The sequence below is a fragment of the Sus scrofa genome, chromosome 13, assembly GCF_054392235.1.
Source record: "Sus scrofa isolate SSC_HxYL_T2T_F1_AM1 chromosome 13, Sscrofa_HxYL_maternal_Yorkshire_Landrace_v2.0, whole genome shotgun sequence".
Lineage (NCBI taxonomy): Eukaryota > Metazoa > Chordata > Mammalia > Artiodactyla > Suidae > Sus > Sus scrofa.
The window spans coordinates 82,998,243-83,019,681 of record NC_139395.1 but is presented as its reverse complement, the minus strand read 5'-3'; the positions used below and the strand labels follow the sequence as shown (position 1 = coordinate 83,019,681).

The 21,439-nt window shown below is 38.7% G+C and overlaps 1 long non-coding RNA gene across 2 annotated transcripts in view; it reads left to right on the top strand.

Annotated features, from left to right (window-relative positions):
* Positions 1-21,235, top strand: part of LOC106505676 (uncharacterized) — a 37,261-nt gene extending 16,026 nt beyond the window's left edge. For both annotated transcript variants that reach the window (XR_002337654.2, XR_014823842.1), the window contains 4 exons: positions 12,064-12,154; positions 13,330-13,441; positions 14,239-14,383; positions 19,823-21,235. This is a non-coding gene — a long non-coding RNA (uncharacterized LOC106505676). The remainder of the gene's footprint in view (positions 1-12,063; positions 12,155-13,329; positions 13,442-14,238; positions 14,384-19,822) is intronic.
* The last annotated feature ends 204 nt before the right edge of the window (positions 21,236-21,439 follow it).

Sequence of the window (21,439 nt, the reverse complement as noted above, 5' to 3'; positions counted from 1 at the left end):
ATGATCCAATTATATGAGATAACTGGACTAGGCAAATTCATGGAAACCAAAAGTAGAATAGAAGTAACCATGGGCTGAGGGGCAGATGATGGAGGGTTTTTTTTTAATTGAAGTATAGTTGATTTATAATATTGTGTTAAGTTTCAGGTATACACAAAATGATTCCGTTATATATACTTTTTTTCAGATGATTTTCCATTATAAATTATTAAAAAAAAACAAATACTATGATAGAACTTACATGTGGAACCAAAAAAAATAATAGAGAATTTTCCTTGTGGTTCAGCAGGTTAATTATCTGGCATTGCCACTGCAGCAGCCCAGGTCACTACTGTGGCACAGATTTGATCCCTGGCCCAGGAACTTCCACAGGCCACAGGCATGGCCCCCCAAAAAAATTTAAATTAAAAATAATACAAATGAATCTATATACAGAACAGAAACAGACTCATAGACATAGAAAACAGACTTACAGTTACCAAAAGGGAAAGGGGTGGAGGGAGGGATAAATTAAGAGTATGGGATTAACAAATACAAACTACTGCATATAAAATGGATAAGTAACAAGGATTTACGTACAGTGCAGGGAACTATATTCAATGTCTTATAATAATCTATAATGGAAAATAAATATTTGTCCCTTTGCTTATCTCATAATGTTTTCAAGTTCATCCATGTTGCAGGATGTATCAGAACTCCTTTTCTTTCTGTGACTGAATATTTCATTACATGCACAGACAGATCTCAGAGATATTATTAGTTTGGTTCCAGACCACTGCAGTAAAGTGAATATTTCATTAAAGTGAGTCACATGAATTTTTTAGTTTCCCATTACATACAAAAGTTATATTTTTTGGCCACACCTGCGGCATATGGAAGTTCCCAGGACAGGAACTGAATCTGAACTGGAGCTGTGACCTATGCCACAGCTGTGGCAATGCCGGATTCTTAACCCACTGCAGTGGGCCAGGGATCAAACATGTACCTCAGCAGAACCTGAGCTGCTTCAGAGACAATGCCAGATCCTTAAGCTGTGCCACAGGAGAACTCCCAAAAGTTATCTTTACACTATCCTGTACTCTATTAGATGTATAACAGCACTATGTCTACAAAAACAGCATATATACCTTAGTTTAAAGATATTTTGTTGCTAGAAAATGCTAACCATCTGAGCCTTCAGTGAGTTGTAATCTTTTTTGCTGGTGGAGCCTTTGAAATATTGCAAGAATTATCACAATATGACATAGAGACATGAAGTGAGCAAATGCTATTGGAAAAATGGCTCCAATAGACTTGCTCAATGCAGGGCTGCTACACACCTTCCATTTGTGTAAAAAAAAGAAATTGCAATATCTGCAAAGCACAATAGAGCAAAGTGCAATAAAGTACATGTGTGTACATATATATAATTTAAGTTTCAACAAAAAAAATTCAAGGTAATTCAATAGGGTAGAAAAGTCTTTTCATCCAATGATGGTGGAACAACTGAATATCCATAAAGAAAGAAAATAAGCCTCAAACTTCATCTCACAAAGCTACCTTGAAATGAATGACCTGTGTGTAAAAATCAAAAATTGTGTAACTCCAGAAAAACACTTAGGAGAAAAATCTTCACTACCTTAGGATGAGCAAAGCATCTCTCTTATATAAGATGCAAAAACAAACAAAAACACTAATCGTAAAAGAAAAATAAACATGAATTTGACTTCATTACAATTATAATCTGCTCTAGGGAGAATATCACTAAAAATGAAAAGATAAGCTACATAATAGAAGAAAATACTCTTAATATATCCATATATCTGACAAGACACTTGTGTCCAGAAAATACAAAGAACTTATACATATTAAGACAAAAAAAAAACATTGATTTGCCCAAACTCCTTTTTTTTTTTTTTTTTTTTTTTTTAATTTTCCCACTGTACAGCAAGGGGGTCAGGTTATCCAAACTCCTTTTAAAAGGACAAAAGATTTGAATAAATACTTTACAAAAGAGGATATACAAATAACCACTAAGCACCTTAAAAGATGCTTGTCATTAGGGAAATGCTGCTTAAAACCACAATGAGAGACCACCACACACTCTCCAGAATGGTTAAAATTAAAACGACATATTATCAGGTTTTGGTAAGAATAGAACAGCTAGGCCTGCTTTACATTGCTGGTGGGAGTGTAACATGGTTCAACCACTTTGAAAAACTATTTATCAACCTTCTATAAAGTTAATGTATTCTTACCATCTGACCCAGAAATTTCATTTCTAGATACTCCTTAAGAAAATAAAAACATAAACCACACAAAGACTTGTAAATGGATGTTTATGGCACTTTCATTTTAATACCCCCAAACTATCTATAATAGAAAAAAATAAAAATCATTATATTAATACCCCAAACTGTAAAAAAAATCCAAATGCCCATCAACTGATAAACAGATAAGACAATTGTGGTGTACAATGGACTACCACTCAGCACTAGAAAGGAATGAACTATTGGTGTATGCAACACAGATGATTTTCAAAAACATTATGCTGAGCAGGAAGCTGGACACAAAAGAGTATCTGCTACGTGATTCCATTTAATGAAATTCTAGAACAGGTAAAACGAATCTGTAGTGATAGAAATCAGATCAGTGATTGCCTATAGCCTGGGGGTGGCAGGGTGCTGGAGAAGTACCAGGAATTGACTGCAAAGGGCATGAGGGAACTTCTGGGGGGTGATAGAAATATTCTACATCCTGATTGCAGGAGGGTTACATGAGTGTAGACATTTGCCAAATCTCATCAAACTGTGCATTTTTAAAAAATGAATAGATTTTATTGTGTGTCAATTATACCTCAGGAAAGTTTATTTCTAAAAGTTTTTTAAAAGCAGATCATAGTAACATTTGGTTAACAGGCATATTGATTTAATACAATACAACTTTTTACTAAATGCAGAGGGAACACAATGAATTAGACATGGCCTTGCCTTCATACACCTTTGAGACAAATAGATATATAGATAATTATTGTACAAAACACACCGTGAGCATATCCTTTTTACAATTTCATAGTGCTATAAAGGGACAAAACTTAGTTCTAGTCTTCCAAAAGCTTACAGAAATAATGTGGATTCAGCTGCTGGGGGCATGGATTGGGGCAGGCCATCCACCGTAAAACCTACATACAACCATGTACAACAAACCATGAAACACGTCCACTCAGATCCTACCTATCAACTGTAATTTATAATAATCTGCAAAGTATATTTGTGAAATTCTTTTTGAATACAAAGTTAAATAATTTGGAATTTTAAAGGTAGAATTAATAGATAATGAACCGATAGGCATTATATATATGTTTTTCTTTATCATACAATTTTATGGAGACATTGGCATGATGGAGCAAGTGTGGGCTTTGGAGAAAAAGCTAATACTAATTGTAATAATAATAATAATAATAATAATAATAACCAGCATTTATGAGGGTTTACCAGGTGCCTAGCAGTGTGCTAAGATCTTTGCATGCTTTATTGACTCTTCATAAATTAATCTGTAAAGAAGGTATTATTATTTTTATTATTACTATCCATTTACAGATGAGAAAATTGAAGATTCAATAGGTTAAGGAACTTAACTTTGCCCAAATATGCACAGCTTATAATTGACAAAGCCAGGAATTGAACTTAAGTTTATTGATGCTGGAGCCCAAACTCCTAACCCACTTTACCACCTTAAATTCCAACTTGGTATTTATTAATTACATGTCCTTTGGCAAGTGACCTACGGTCTTTGAGCCTCAATTTTTTCTTTATAGGGCAAGGTGAATTTATGAAAGACTTCTATAAAAATTAAATAATATGATTTAAGTTAAATCACTTAGCACAGGAGGTCCCGTCATGGCACAGTGGTTAACAAATCTGACCAGGAACCATGAGGTTGCTGGTTTAATCCCTGCCCTTGCTCAGTGGGTAAAGGATCTGGCTTTGCCGTGAGCTGTGGTGTAAGTTGCAGACTCAGCTCAGATTCCATGTTGCTGTGGCTCTGGTGTAGGCCGGTGGCTACAGCTCCGATTACACCCCTAGCCTGGGAACCTCCATGTGCCACGGGTGCAGCCCTAAAAAGACCAAAAAAAAAAAAAAAAAAAAAAAATCACTTAGCACAGTGTTTGGAAGGGATATACTAAATATTAGCTTTTCTTTCCTATTAAGTTTAGACTTAATTTATAACATATATAACATAGGACTTTGTGAGGATCAAATGACAGAATTACATAAAAGTCTTTTGCAAAAAATACATAGAACACTATGTAAATTATGATTATTGTTATAAATGAACAGAGATATGAGTAAAAACTTAGCTATGACTTTTTAAAATTCAGCATGTAAAGTTCAAACTCTTAAGACTTCCTTAAAAGAGTAGTTTCCAAACCTGGCTACCAGCAGAATCTTTGAGGAAGAGGTTGTGAAAATTTGATTCCTTGATCACATTCTATCTACACAGACCTACTGATTGTAAAATCTCTCTATCTCCAGAATCTAGATGATTTTAATGCACTATTAAGTTTGGGGATGATTGTCCTGTTTCCATATGGTGTATTTATCATTCATTCAGCAAATACCGAATGTATTTCAATTATGTCAAACACTGTGTAGACCCCATGATCAATGGCAAGCAGTTAGTAATGCCAATTATTCATAACTGGATGTTTCTAAAGTGTATGGTAGCATTCTTTTTAATATCTTAAATGTTCTAAGATCTTTATATTTTTAATTTACCTAGAAAACCATTTCCTGATCAAATCCCTTTTATTATCAAACTATATAGATTGAATTGATAGTAAAATAAACATGAAGCAAATCCATAAATTCTTCCCATGCAAAATTCTATGTGATGACCAAAAGATATATGTATACAAAAAATAAATAGTAAGAAAGAAAAAGGGGAAAAAGCTCTTACAGACCAGAACTTTGAGGAATATGTCAAAAATAGAATATTTGACCAAATCTATGGAGAAAAAGACTCAGAGGAAACCATAATGAAAGTGTGCACAAGAGAAAATTGCTGAAAAAGCATGATCCCAAGCACATTCAGAGCAGTTGTAGGCACTGAATCAGGATTCTCAAGTTGCTAGAAGTGACTTTATAGCACTCATCAGGGTTATGAACTGGGGAGATGCATTTGGAGCCATTAGGACACTTAGACCCTCATCATTCCCCCTTGTTCTTGGCAACAATCCACAACAACTACTTCCAAACCTGAGCACTGAACATGGCACTGGAGTAATCAAATTGGCCAGTGCACTAGTAAAAGCCAACCATAAGAGAGTCAGGGAGTCTCCACAAACAAACAAACAAACAAAAAGCATCCAAATAAGAAATCTCAAACACCAAATAATCATTCAAAAAAGAATTATCAGACATTTGAAGGAAATCAACAGCATATTAACAGAAGCGTTAAACTTAATAAAGACATTAATTCTGGAGCTAATAGAAGAGTGTGAAATAAATATAGTGACTTTCCATTAAAATGTTGCAGTAAGTTCACACTCTCATGTACCCTCTCTGCTTCAAACTTGTAAAAGTGACTGTAACCTATAAAAAGCAAAACCCCAAAAGCTCCTTACATTCATGGTCAATGGAATTTCAAAAAGAGTTCAAAAACAATTCAATGAAAGAAAGAACATTTTCAAAAAATGGTGTTAGGACAATCAGATATATACATGCAAAAGAATGAAGTTGGACCACTACCTCACACAATATATATAGATAATTCAAAACAAATCAAAGACTAATTGTAAGAACTAAAACAATGAAAGCTCTTAGAAAAAAAAATTTAGGCATGAATCTTCATGACACCTAAAGCACAAAAAAACCTTAGAAAAAATAGAAATATTGGATTTCATCAAAATTTAAAACTTTGTATTTCAAAGGACACAATCAAGAAAGTGAAAATACAACACACAGAAAGAAAAATTTTGTGTAAAATGTATCTGATAATGGTCTAGTATCCAAAATATACAAAGTACAATTCAATAATTAAAAGATAACCCAAATTAAAAATGGTCAAAGGATCTGAATATACATTTCTCCAATGACGACATACAAATGGCCAAAAAGCACACAAAAAGATAATGATCACTAACCATTATGGAAACACACATTAAATACACATTAAAGCCATAAAATACTACTTCTTACTCACTAAAATGGCTATAATCAAAATGATAAATTATTACAAGTGTGGCAAATGTGCAAAGAAAGTGGAATCTCATATACAGCTAGTGGGGATACAAAATGGCAAACACAGTATGGAAATAGCCTGAAAGTTCCTCAAAAGGTTAAACAGACCCAGTAATTCCACTCCTAGGCACATATACAAGACAATTTGAAACATATGTCTTTGCAAAAACTGATACACAATTATTCATAATAGCATTATTTATAATGGCCTAAAGGTAGAAACAACCCAAATGTCCATCACTAATAAATGGATAAATAAAATGTGGTATATCCATTAAAAAGGAATATTATCCAGCAATTAAAAGGAATGAAGTATTGATACATACTACAAACTACAAGATGGATGAATGAGGTTTTTTTTGGCTTCATAATTCCATTTACATGAAGTGTCCAGCATAGGCAAATTCATAGAGAGAGAAACTAGACTAGTAGTTTCCTAGGACTGAGGGGTGGGGGGGAGTGACTGGTTTCTTTGGGGAATGATGAGAATGTTTCGAACTTAGATTACAGTGATAATTGCACAAACCTGTGAATATACTAGATAACATTTAATTGGACATTTCAAGTGGGTGAATTGCATAGTATGTGAATTACATTTCATAATAAAGCTGTTACCAAAAGTGTATTGTAATTTCTAGAGTAACAATCAAAGAAAACTTGAAAATTGTGGAGTTTCTGCTGTGGCACAGTGGATTAAGAATCTGACTGCAGCAGCTAGGGTTGCTGTGGAGGTGCAGGTTAGATCCCCAGCCCAGTGCAGTGGTTTAAAGGATCTGATGTTGCTGCAGCTGTGGCATAGATCACAGCTGCAGCTCAGATTCAATCCCTGGCCCAGGAACTTCCACATGCTGCTGGTGTGGCCATTAAATAAATAAATAAATAAATACATACATACATACATACATACATACATACATACATACATAGAGAAGGGGTAAAATAAAATAATGAAAAATGCCTAGGAGTCCTGTTGTGGCTCAGCACATTAAGTACTTGACATTATCTCTGTGAAGATGCAGGTTTGATTCCTGGCCTCACTCAATAGGTTAAGGATCCAGTGTTGCGTAAGCTGTAGTGTAGGCCTCAGCCACAGCTCTGATTCAACCCTTGGCCTGGGAACTTCCATGTTCCCCAGGTGCCATAAAAAGAAAAAAAATCTAATTAACTCAAAAGAAAACACGAAAGGAGTTTGAAAAGGATGAGGGACCTATTTGGCAGAAAAAAATAGATATATCAAATATACTGCAATTACATGAACATTTCACTCCCTTTCAAAGAGAGATTGTCTAATTAAGAGAATCTAAGTATATATTGCCTATACAAGAGCCACCTTCATTCTAAAGACAAAGAAAAGTTGCAAGGCTTCTCATCCTGGCTCAGTGGAAATGAATCTGACTACTATCTAGTAGCTGTGAGGAGTAGGTTCAATCCCTGACTTCACTCAGTGGGTTAAGAATCCAGTGTTACCATGTGCTGTGGTGTAGTTTGCAAACACAGCTCAGAAATGGTGTTGTGGCTGTGACATAGGCCAGAGGCTATAGCTCCAATTTGACCCCTAGCCTGGGAACCTCCATGGGCCCTGGGTGCAGCCCTAAAAAGACCAAAAAGAAAAGAAAAGAAGTTGCAAGAAAGAGGGAAAAACCAGACCATGCTAACTGTTATGAACTGAATTGTGTCCCTTCAAATTCATGTGGTAAATTCCTAACCCCTAGTATCTCAGACTGTACTTGCAGACAGGGCCTTACAAGAGTTAAAATGAAATGAGGTCGTTAGGGCGGGCCCTAATCCAATCCACTAGTGTCCTTAAAAGAAGAGATTAGGATTATAGGAGACACCAGGGATGGACATTTACAGAGAAAAGGCCATGTGAGGGTAGAGCAAGAAGGAAGTCTGACCAAGGAGACAGGCCTCAGGAGAAAACAAATCTGCTGACACCTTGATCTTGGACTTCTAGCCTCAGAACTGTGAGAAAGTAAATTTCTGTTTTAAACCACACAGTCTGTGGTCATTTGTTATGTTAGTCTTGTCAAACTCATATACTACCAATAACAGCTGCTGTAGCTATAGTAATACTAGACAAAGCAGAATTACCAATATTTGGGATGAAAAAAGAAGCATAACTATGTGGTACTGCAGATGTTTTTCAAAAATCATGAAAAACTTTATGCCAATAAACTTGAAATTTTAACCAAAAGGAACACATTCCTAGTAAAACACATTCTACCGATAATGACACAAGACATAGAAAATGTGACTTATCCTATGTCTACTAAAGAAGATGAATTGTAATTTAAAATCTTCTCTGGGGAATTCCCATTGTGGCTCAGTGGAAATGAACCTGACTAGTATAAAAGGATGTGGGTTCGATCCCTGGCCTCACTCAGTGGGTTAAGGATCCAGTATTGCCGTGAGCTGTGGTGTAGATGACAGACACAGCTTTGATCTGGCATTGCTGCGGCTGTGGTGTAGGCCGGCAGCTGTAGCTTCAATTTGACCCCTAGCCTAGGAACTTCCATATGCCACAAGTGCAGCCCTAAAAAAACAGAACAAAACGAAACTTCCTCATGAAAAAAATTTCAGGCTCAGATGGCTTCATGAGTGAATTTTCAGCTATTTAAGGAAGAAGTAATATTATTATAATGTAAATCAACTATAATAGAAAAAAAACAAAAACATTATTCTAATGCAAATCTTTCACAGAGAAAATAAAAGGAGAGATCATTTTCTGACTCACTTTATGAGGTCAGTGCAAAAAAAAATTTGGCAAGGACACCATGAATTAAGAAAATTCCAGATCAATCTCTGTCATAAATATAGAAAAAAAAAAAAAAAGGCCCAAGCAAAATATTAGCAAATCAAATCCACTGAGATATAGAAACAATAATACATTTTGACTGAGTCTGCTTTATTCCAGGAATGCAAGGTTGATTGAAAATTTTACAGTCAAATAACGTAATTCACAGAACAGACTAAGGAAGAAAATTCATAGGCTCATCTTAATAGATGGAGAAAAGCATTTGATAAAATTCAACATCTGGGAGTTCCCATTGTGGCTCAGCAGAGACAAATCTGACTAGCATCTGTGAAGATGCAGGTTCAATCCCTGGCCTCGCCCAGTGGGTTAAGAATCTGGTGTTGCTGTGAGCTGTGGTGTAGGTAACAGACATGGCTTGGATCTGGCATTTCTATGGCTGTTGTGTAGGCCAGCAGCTACAGCTCTGATTCATCTCCTAGCCTGGGAACCTCCACATGCTTTGGAGGCCTAAAAGCTGCCCTAAAAAGACAAATAAATAAATAAAATAAAACATCTACTCTTGGTTAAAAAGAAGGAAACTCAGCAAAGTAGGCATACAAGGGAACCTTGTTAATCAGATATAGAATATGATAAAAATTAGCTAACCAATCAAACAATAGGACTAGATATGGCAAATATATTTAATGGAGAAATATTGAAAGCTTGGAGTTCCCGTCATGGCGCAGTGGTTAATGAATCCGACTAGGAACCATGAGGTTTCGGGTTCAATCCCTGCCCTTGCTCAGTGGGTTAAGGATCTGGCGTTACCGTGAGCTATGGTGTAGGTTGCATACGTGGCTCAAATCCTGCATTGCTGTGGCTCTGGCGTAGGCTGGCGGCTACAGCTCCGATTGGACTCCTAGCCTGGGAACCTCCATATGCCGTGGGAGTGGCCCAAGAAATGGCAAAAAAAAAAAAAGAAAAAAAGAAAAAAAAAGAAATATTGAAAGCTCTCTACTTAAAATCAGGAACAAGACAAGAATGTCGGCTATCACATGTTAGCAAACACTATACTGAAAGTCCTAGCTATATAATAAAGCCGGAAAGAAAAAAGATATAATGATTGGAATAAAAGAAATGACTATCATCATCCACAGATGACCTGATTGCACATGTAGAATCCAAAATGATCTACAGAAAAACCATTACATTATTAGAAATTATGTCAACGTACAATACAAAAATATCAGTTGTATATTCATACAGTATAAATGAAAAATTAGACAACACAAAATTTTAAATGATTATTTTAATATGTATTTATAAATGTAATCTAAATTTGTAAATATGACATACATTTAAAAATAAACGTGTTTACTTATAATATGAAAAAATCAAATATCCAGGAAGGAAAACTAACAAAACATGTGGAAGACTCTACACAGAAACATATAAAACATTACTTAGAGGGATTAAAGATCTAAATAAATAGAAGGATATACCGCATCCATGGACTGGTGGGCTCAATGTTGTAAACATGTCAATTTTTCTGCAACTGATACAATTCTAATAAAAATTTCAGAAGGCTTGGTGGAAATTGACAAGCGGAAGAATAGTAAAGATAATTCTGATGAAGACTAACATGGGAGGGAGGGCAAAGCTCCTTGAGAACAAAGCTTACTATAAAGCTACAGTAATTCAGACAATGTGGTATTTAAAAAAGGATAGACCAGGAGTTCCCGTCGTGGCGCAGTGGTTAACGAATCCGACTAGGAACCATGAGGTTGCGGGTTCGGTCCCTGCCCTTCCTCAGTGGGTTAACGATCCGGCGTTGCCGTGAGCTGTGGTTGTAGGTTGCAGACGTGGCTCGGATCCCGCGTTGCTGTGGCTCTGGCGTAGGCCGGTGGCTACAGCTCCGATTCGACCCCTAGCCTGGGAACTTCCATATGCCTCGGGAACGGCCCAAGAAATAGCAACAACAACAACAACAAAAGACAAAAGACAAAAAAAAAAAAAAAAAAAAAAAAAAGGATAGACCAATGAAACACAACAGAGTTCAGAAACAGACCTCCAGAGATTTACGATAAAATATCTAAGAATAAACCCATTTAAGGAGGTAAAAGGATGCAAGTTAAAATAGGGTGGTCAGAGAAGGCCTAGCTTTAGAGAGACAGTGTACACTACACAGTGGAAAGTCTTATATCACAGAGATGTCAATTCTCCCAGCAAATAAATATGAAAATTCAATGCCTTCCCAATCATGACATCAAAAAGCTTTTTAATGGAACTTGATAATTTGGTCCTAAGTTTCACATTGAACGGGAAAAAAATGCAAGAGACAATAATTGAGATGACTTGAATAGGAAGAAAAGGCTATGATTTTCCTAACGCCATCAAAACACATTGTAAAGTTATAGTTATTAAAATGGTGTGACACTGGTATACAAATAAAAAAATAAGAGTTCTCTTATGGTGCAGCGGGTTAAGAATCCAGCAATGTCACTGAATGGCTTGGTTCTGCTGTGGTGTGGGTTCAATCCCTGGCTCAGGAACTTCTATATGCTGTGGTTGCAGCAAACAAGCAAACAAACAAAAAAACCCAGTAAACAGAAATCTGGTATGCTAAATAAGGGGGGGGGAACACCTAATTTCCAGCTTCTTAGTTAAGCTCTCTAAATATTTGTAGTTTTCTACAATCCCCCAAAGAGATAATTTTATGCCTCTTTTCCAGCTGTTATGCCTCTAATTGATTTCTCTGATTTAACAGCAGTGACTAACACCTCAAATAGCAGGTTAAGTAGTAATGCTGATTGTGGTCACCCTTGTCTTCACTCTGACTTTATTTGGAGTATGTTTGGTGTTTGGCATTATGTAAGATGCTAGCCTCGGGGGTGGGATATCTCTGTTCTATCTCTCCATCTCTGTCTCTATCTTCATCTGTTTGCACTTCGCAAGCCTCATGCACTGCTCCATGCCAGGTTTGTGATAGGTGAGTTTGGGATAGATGCCCTCTGAAATGCTTTTCAATTCTAAGATTCAATTCTTCTATATGTACATGTAAATTAGATCTTAAATTTTTTTTTTTAAGTGGATGTTTCTCTCTGAAAGATCTTACAGTTCTCAAAGAGCAAGCAAATGTCCTCTTTCCAAGCCTCACATTTAGACTGACTGCTGGCAGATAGAAAACTTCTTGAAGGAGGTGAGTTTGTTTGTCTGTTTATTTATTTGCTTATTTTTTAGTTTTAGGGCCACACCTGAGGCATATGGAAGTCCCCAGGCTAGAGGTCAAATTGGAGCTGTAGTCGCTGGTCTATGCCACAGCCACAGCAATGCAGGATCTGAGCCATGTCTGCAACCTACACCCCAGCTCACGTAATGCTGGATCCCCGACCCACCGAGTGAAGCCAGGAATCAAACCTGCACCCTCATGGATACTAGTAGGATTCATTTCCGCTGCGCCAGAATAAGAACTCCCAAGGAGGTGAGTTTAGAATAAAGTGGAAGTAGCAAAAGTGCAGGAAACTGAAAACAAATCTGACTGTTACCAACCAGAGCCGCCTGTTTTCAGGATCACCATCCAGTGTCACTTCATCTCACTAAAGGCAGTTGATGCTATGTACTGTTGGGACAGAAATCGCCCACATGGTTTATCTCCAGCAATAGGAATTGCAGCCAGTCCCCACGTGACTCCTGTTCATACAATGACACCCTGAAACGACCTATGCCAGCATTGCGCTGCTTCCATTAAATAACCAACCTGTATTGGGAACAATGCTGCCACTGTCAGCATAGTTCAGAAGCAGCAAAATGGAGCTCCCATTGTCACTCAGCAGAAACGAACCCGAATAGTACCTATGAGGACATGGGTTTGATCTCTGGCCTCACTCAGTGGGTTAAAGATCCTGTGTTGCTGTGCACTGTGGTGTAGGTTGCAGACTTGGCTCGGATCTCTTGTTGCTGTGGTGGTGGTGTAGGCTAGTGGCTACAGCTCTGATTACACCCCTAGCCTGGGAACTTCCATATGCCGTGGGTGCAGCCCTAAAAAGAAAAGAAAAGAAGAAGTAAAGTGATTGATTGCTAGGTTTTGTGTTGTGTTTGTTGCCTGAGTTCCATGTTCTGAGAGTTCACCAAGTGTTTTCTCAGAAACACTGCTCTCTGATATACCCGCTCCCCGCTGGCACCCTGCTGGCATTTTATTTGTGGGGTGACACACATCTACCAAAATCCAACTTTGGTTGGTTTGTTTTTTCCCAGTTTGGGTTCCAGAGTCACACCCATCCTCACAGTAGAGTGTGGAATCCTATGCTAACTTTAATATGTATTTTTAAATGAATCACTTCCTTTTGTATAGAGTTGTATCCTTCTCTCTCACAGGCCTCGGCTTTGAAGGTTTGTTGTAAGACCGTAACACCTAACTCAGGGGTGGAAGTGGGTGCTCTGCCTTAGCCTTCCCATGGTTACACCAAGAGGATCTGGACGACCACTGGTAGGAAGTCAAGCTTCCCATTTCTGCTTACCCATGACTACTTGTCACACAGTACTTTTCCTTGGTTCATTTGGACTTGGAACCTGGCATGAGGAATCCCTCTTTCCCACAATGCCACCTCTAAATGTTTATCAGTTTTTAGACACTCCCTTTTCTAGGAAGGAAAAACACATGTATTCTGTGATCCTGGAAGATCTCATCTATTGAAGTCTTGGACTTCATAACAGAAGAGAGAGAGCCAAGAGGGCATTACTGACAAGGCAGCAATATGAAACACATTTTTAATATTCTCTACTCTTAGGCTTTGCAATCTTTCATTAGACTGATCCTGTCACTTAGAGTGAATGTTTTAATTAAAATGATATTTCCAAGAGCCAGCAGCCCTGAGGCTTAAAGCAATGATAACAAATAAAGATACACAAAAGAGCCCAATCCCATTTTCCAAGGTAGCTCCGTGGAGCTCCTGCCTGCCTTCCCTGGGCTCGACTTCCCTTCCCTATCTTCCCCGGCGCACTGACTGTTCATTAAAGACTCCTGACCTGTGAATCCCAGGTAGGTCTTGATTTGAGCAGCTTCTACTTCTTCATTTTGATAATAAGTACAATATAATCTTACTCAGCCTACTAGGAAGTTACAACTCTAGAAATAAGTACCATGTCCAGCTCAAAAGGGCATTCTGAAATCCTTTTATCTGTAATTCTTTGATCCCACCCTACATGGGACTTCCTGAAAGTTTAGGGCCCCAGGTCCTCATTTCATATGTTTCCTGTAGTCTGACCTGAGTCTCTCTGCTGTAGCTCCTGAGAGGCCAATGTTTCTACTTCGTGGCTTTAACCAGTGTGCTCTGGCTGCCATCTGCACAGACCCGAGAGTCTTTTCTTCCACAGAGGTTTCACCTTCAACTGCCTACAGCATTTGGTCTCTTCTGGAGGAATTTAAGAGGTATCTCTTATTTTTATAATAATAATATTATTACAGGGAATTCCCCTCACGGTGCAGTGGAAATGAATCTGACTAGGAACCATGAGGTTACGGGTTTGATCCCTGGCCTCGCTCAGTGGGTTAAGGATCTGGCGTTGCCGTGAGCTGTGGTGTGGGTCACAGACGTGGCTCAGACCTGGCATTGCTGGGACTCTGGTGTAGGTTGGAGGCTACAGCTCCAATTAGACCCCTAGCCTGGGAACCTCCATATGCCATGGATGTGGCCCTGAAAAGACAAAAAGACAAAATAATAATAATAGTAATAATAATATTACACTATAGTCACTTATTCAATGTAGAAGAAAAAGAGTATTATTATACATGAAAGCCTTTGGAAATCAGCAACAGCAAGGCTCTGAAGATCTGAACAGTAAGAAATGACTCTTAGAATCCTTTTTCTAACCCACCACTTAGTTGGATCCCCATGTACTTTATTAGTCAACCATTTGTAACAATCTGTTCAACATCTACCTTCCCCATTAAACTCTAAGCTCTATGATGGCAGAGCTTTTATCTGTCTTATTCATTACTGTATTCCCAGGACCTAGCGGAATACTAGGAACACAGTGGATGATCAGTATATGTTTGTTGATCAATGGACCTAGGTTAGACTAATTGCTTAATAGCTTAGGGCTTTTGTCTTTTCATCTATAAAATCAGGAGATAAATTAAATCATCCTCAAAGTCCTTACCAGATGGAACTAATTTATATCATGATCTGTGAAATGCACCGATGTTTGCTGCTTACTGTGAAATGTGTTAAAAACATAAGACAGATTGTTGCATGCACAGGGGATGGATAGATATGGATGGATAAAGCAAGCATAATACAATGTTAATTGTAGAATACAGGCAGTGAGTATAAGGATGTTAACTGCTCAGTGACTTCAATTTTCTTTGTGTTTCATAATAAGGTTTTTATAATAAGGTTTTTCATAATAAAATGCTGGGGAAAATGTGGGGTTCAGAATAGCCTAAAACATAAATGTCGGTAGGGGAAAAAAAAGCTCAAGAAAATGATTCAATATAAAAATCATCAAAAAGCGCTCAAGATTATAAATAGGACAAAGAGACAAAATAGATGTACACATTTTAATAAAATTGTGTGAACTTGCAAAAAAATCTAAACAAGTAGTAGAGGCAATCAATAAGTGTATGGTAAGAGTTTAGAGGAAAGAGAATGATCGTGGGATACTACTGAGACAGGCAAAAAAGTGCTTCATGGAGTAGATGAGATTTCAGCTGGGCCTTGAAGGATATACATAATTTGAATGGGTAATGAGTTTAAGAAAAGGAATTTTTAAGGGGTTGAGGACAGCCAAAAATGATAAAGTGAGCATATGTGTAAAGCAAGAAAACACACAAGGGCAATGAGTTTCACATCCATTTTAAATATGGAAAGATAAGATTGAACAGCAACGAGGATGACAAAATTTACTAGGATCTTCCTTATATGTGTGAGGTACTTGCACACAGCACTTTACATGCATCTAACCATTTACTTCTTGTAACAAATATATGAAGTATTTCAACTACAATTGTTGCTTGTAAGGAAACTGAGGTTTAGAGAAATTTAGTCATTTGCCCAAGGTCTACAGCTAATAAGCAGTAGAACCAGGTTTGTCTGAGCCCAACGCCCAAACACCTAACCACTAGACATACCACTTCCTTGGTAAAGTGAGGCTTGTACCTCCTGTACCAAGGAGTTTGGTATACGGAATTTGAATGTTAGTCTCTAAGCCTGGAGAGTAGAGCTCAAATTTTGATGGGATTTTGATGATTAGAGATGTTGATGATTTTGATGATTAGAAAAATTTTTAAAAGTGTACCTTACAGAAATAGGCAAGGGATTGAAGCTAGGAAGCCCAACTAGGGAGCTATTACAATATGGTGTGAATAAAAGCCCTAATCTAGAATACTAGCAATGGGACCAGAATAAAGGAACAATCTTTCAGAAGAAATAATCTACTGACCTCTTCCTAATATTATATTGAAATATATGGAGAAATGCACTGTTTGGCATTAAATATTCAAAGTAAAAGCATCTTGAAATCCCAAGCATCATGTTGTATTAGGCCAGTGAAACCCCAAAGACAAATGAGCAGCCCAAATATCATTCCCGTTCACTTGCCAACCCACTCGGGCCTCAGGGATGGTGTGAGGGTCTTCAAAGTGTTGATGGTCAGCTTGTCTGAGCTGCCCATGGGGCTCCTTTGGACCCGGTCCTACAGTCCTCTGTCTACTGGTGAGCTCCAAAAGGGATCCAAGAAGTCCAAACCTGATTGTCCCATCAGTAATCTGATAGAGCTAATCTCCCTTCCCTAAGAACCGGATCTAGAGCCACTAGGGCTTGTTAGGCTGTCACTTAACCTGATCCACAGGGATGCTTGTGGCTTTCTGCTGTAAGCTGCCTAGAAAAGTTAGCTGAAGGGTGGAAATTCTTATCAAAAGAGATGTATGTAGATATGGAGGTGGATGAAAACTCCCAGAGAGGTGGTGTTCCCTGGGGAGCATTCATTTACATTTGGGGTGGGGTCCAGAAATAGCTCTCTGGTGTTCCTCCCTCCCTTCTCTCTCTCTTGTTATTTCCCTGATAAAGGTGACATGCTGAGGCGAACCCACCATGAAACAAGGGAAGAAAAGATTCCTGAAAAATAGACCAGTGGGCAAGCACAAATGTGTGTGTGTGTGGATAACTATATCAATATCCAAGATGGAAAAGTCAGTTCTCAGACAGCGAGAGGGTTTTGAAAAAGAGGAGGGTGTGTCAGAGGGGATGAATAATTGCATGAGTTTCCCACATGTTTACCATCACAGGCTTTGAAGTCCAAAGAGATTTGTAGGAAGAAGAACACCATTCAGGTGTAAGCCCAAAGCTTAGACACTCAGAAGTTGTCTATAATGAGGAACAGGCTCATGGGGCTACTGTGAGAATCTAACACATTGAAAGATGAATTAGTGCTTTATAAACTGTGTAGTGCCTTTAAATTGCAAGGTGCTGTACAAACTGTAAAATACTACACAAATAAAAGGGATGATGATTATGATTATTTGAGGAGGAAAACATTATTCTGAATGTAGTCTGTGATTTGAGAATTAGAAATAAGATTATTTTTATTTATTTATTTAGTCTTTTTGCCTTTTCTAGGGCCGCTTCCGTGGCATATGGAGGTTCCCAGGCTGTAGGTTCGGAGCTGTAGCCACCAGCCTACACCAGAGCCACAGCAACGCGGGATATGAGCCGCATCTGCAACCTACACCACAGCTCATGGCAACGCCAGATCCTTAACCCAATGAGCGAGACCAGGGACCGAACCTGCAGCCTCATGGTTCCTAGTCGGATTCGTTAACCGTTAACCGCTGCGCCACAACGGGAACTCCAAGATTATTTTTAAACAAACAGCAGAATTTGGATGTTGCAATGTATCTTTTCTCTCAAAATCAATAATCTTGATGGGGCTTGACGTTTATTTTAAAGTATTCAAAACATAGGAGACTCCTTTTCTGGAAGTAATTTCCTTCAGAACCAGTGTATAAGCCACACAAAGTTATCTCAATTTATAGTCACATTGTGTTTCAAATCTTACGTGTTATCTAGGTTAATCATTAGAGCTGACTCCAAAAGAAATTTAAGTTTTTTTAAATCTAAATTTACTCTCTAAAGCAATGATTCTTAATCTTTTTGTGTGTGTGTTGAGGACCTGCCAAAATGCACAATGCACAGAAGAATAGTTTGCATGGCAATTTCTAGATTCCCAAGGTAAAGAATTCTTGATTCTCCAAGAGTTATAGACAATCAAATTTCAGGGCTACAGATCTGAGGGCAATTATTTTCTGAGCTTAGTAAGCAGCAGGCTAGTTGGAAGAAAAGCTTAGCCTCCCAAATGAATTGGTTGAAGGAAACCACACCACTGTAGGAATGATCATATGGTATGAGTGTTTAAAAATCAGTTCATTAACATCATATGGGGTTTGTGTTGTCATTTCTATAGCTGCAGTGGTTTTGGGGGTGAGTGTGTGTGTTCACTGCTGGTGGGTTTGTTAGGCAGCAGCATTTGCTTCACCAGGTGTCTACCCTCAACTCAGTTTAACCAACTCAACCTGAAAGAGCCTCAGCTTAGGAAAAGGCATCAGAAGGGGTGAAATTGCCCATGAGGCCCCCTGGTTACAGGAGCTGAAGAAAGGCATGATTGGCATTCATGTGGCTACTCTTGGGGGCATCCTGGCCAAGGGTGGTTGGAGCTTACACTGGTGTTGTCTTTATCAGACAGGGGGATATCTTGTGATCTTGTCCCATGCCAACCACTGCTAGAAACAGACTTTAAATGAATTAGCTCCTTGAACTCTAAACCTCCTCAGAAAGACAGTGTTGTTCTCATGGATGAGAAAACCGAGATACAGAAAAGCAAAGCAACTAATGATCAAAGACAATTAGCTAATAATTAGCCAAGCAAGGAAGTGTACTCAGGTTTGATTTTAGAATCCAGGCACCTTCTGCTGCCCAAGACTCTCTCTTGCACTTCTTCCCTGCCTCTGGGAGATGCTCTGTGAGTCCCAAAGCCATTCATTTATCTCATCGAGGATAGTGACCTGACACTTGGGACACAGCCTCATTTGCTTCTATTACTAACTTCCGTCCTGACCTCAAGCTCCTAAAGTTACCTGGATCTGTTTTCTCATCCATAAAAGGAGAGAAGAGAACTAGGTGAAACTTCCAGTTGAAAAATTCAGTGACTGAATTCTGTGTGCTCAGCTCATTGCCAGCAGCCGGCAGGCTTCCCGGTCCTGTGGGCTGCTCACAGCTCCCCACCAGGGTGCTGTCTCCTGAACACCCAGCTAGAAGGGTGCTCTACCCCAACCACATGTACGGTTGGTGTCCATTTTACACTTGCTCAGCTCATCTTTTCCATTTTCCTTCCACATGTTATCCAAATTCCTCAAATGTTTTTGCTTATTTCTTTAACTCCTACAGAGTATTCCAATGTATGAATACACCAATTTATGTTTTAATTCCTCCATGAGAGATGGTTGTTTCTGTCTTTCACCAACAGTGCTGAAACCATTATTCATTTACTTGCCTCCTTGAGTACATGTGCAAGAGATTCTCTAGAACGAATGTCTAGAAATGGAATTGCTGAGTCATAGGGTTTGTGTAGTAGATATTGCCAAATTGTTCCCCGAAGTGCCCGTACCAACATATGTTCCCACTTGCAACGTAAGCGTTCTGTCTCTCATATCCCCATCAATATCTAATCAAGCTTAATATTTTTCCAAAGTAACATTTTGGCTGCATTTGCCTTATAGCACTTGCCACATTCTTTTTTTACATTTGTTTATATGCTACCTCCCCACTGGATCGTAAACTTTGTTTTTTGTTTGTTTTGTTTGTCTGTGTTTTAGGGCCGTACCAGCAGCACATCAAGGATCCCAGCCTAGGGGTCTAAAAGGAGCTACAGCTGCCGGCCTACTCCACAGCCACAGCAGCGCAGGATCCAAGCCGAGTCTGCGACGTACACCACATCTCACGGCAACTAAAGATCCTTAATCCACATAGCGAGGCCAGGGATCGAACTCTCGACCTCATGGTTCCTAGTCAGATTCGTTTCCACTTCACCACAATGGGAACTCCAAGGATCCTAAACTTCGTGAAGGCAGAATGCTCGCTTAACTCATTTCTATATTCGTCCCACAAATTTTATTGAGCTTTGTAAGTGCACAAAAAGGAGTTGTTAACAAATAAATGATGAGCAGAGTGAATTCACCTAGACCTAAGGAGATGGGGCTTCCATGAGGGCAGGGATGAGGTGCTCTATCTCCATTAATCTGAGGTGAGGATGTGGGCAGGGAATCCCCATCAGCTGCAGAGATGGCTGCAAAGTGGTGAGAATGGGCTGACAGACCAAACGTTTCAAGTTCTGTAGAGGACTGTCACCAACCTTTGGAGATTCCAGCTTTAGATAATTTTTTCTCATGATATTCATCAAATATTCATTATTGGGAGTAGAAAATTTCCCAGTCTCTGGGGCCATCTTTTTATGTACTAAGAGCCCTGTTTCTGAATGGAACTCTCTCACCTCTGGCCCCACCCTATTATTAAGGGTTGGCTAGAATCCATGTGTCCTTTGGACTAGGAAGCTGCATAACCGATGGTAAATGCCTCCCCCTTTGGTCACCCCAGCAGTTCCAGGCTGAGTCATTTTCTAAATAAGCCACTTGTGGTTTTTGGTCTGACATCACATGTGGAAGACTGAGTAATTTTTTAAGAACCAGAATTAAAGTCGATCAGAATAAGATACATTGTGTACGTTACTCATGGTTCTAGGACAAGGGGTCAACGCTGGTAACAAGTACCCTAAGCTTCTCCTACCCCTCCTTTCCCTGGGGCTGAGGGACAGGGAGAAGGCCAAGGAAGGAGGTGGGGATGGATATGAAGAATTTTTGTGTGCATCTCTAATTTTGTTAATACATTATGTACAGTAAAATTATATCTTGTTGCCACTTCCAGATTAAATAAAAGTAATATAGCAAAGTAGGTAAGGCCTGGGGGCTCTGCTGCTTGGGTTCAAATCCCAGCTTCACCACATACCAGTTGGGCAAGTTACTGATTCTTGATTCGCCTGCATTTCCTCATTTATAAAATAATAGTATCTATGATGTAGGGTTGTTGTCAGGAATAAATGAATTGATATATGTTGAGTGCTTAGAATTGTCTGGAACTTAGTAAGCACTATGGAAATATGACTAAATATTTCTGTGAGTCCACCACAACGTTTATGCTCATATTAAATGTTCAATAAATGGTTCTTGATGAAATGAATGTGTTCTATTAAAACATATTTGGAACTGGGGGAGAGAGGTGACTACAAGTGGTAGACTCTTGGCTGGAAAGAGAAGACCCATAAAAATCAATTCCCTTGAGCACAGGTATTCAGTTTGCCTGCCTGCCTTTTGTTTGTTGCTAGTTTGTTTCTTAGTTATGTGCATTGTGGCAGGAGGAGGGCTGCCTCCCTGCACCGC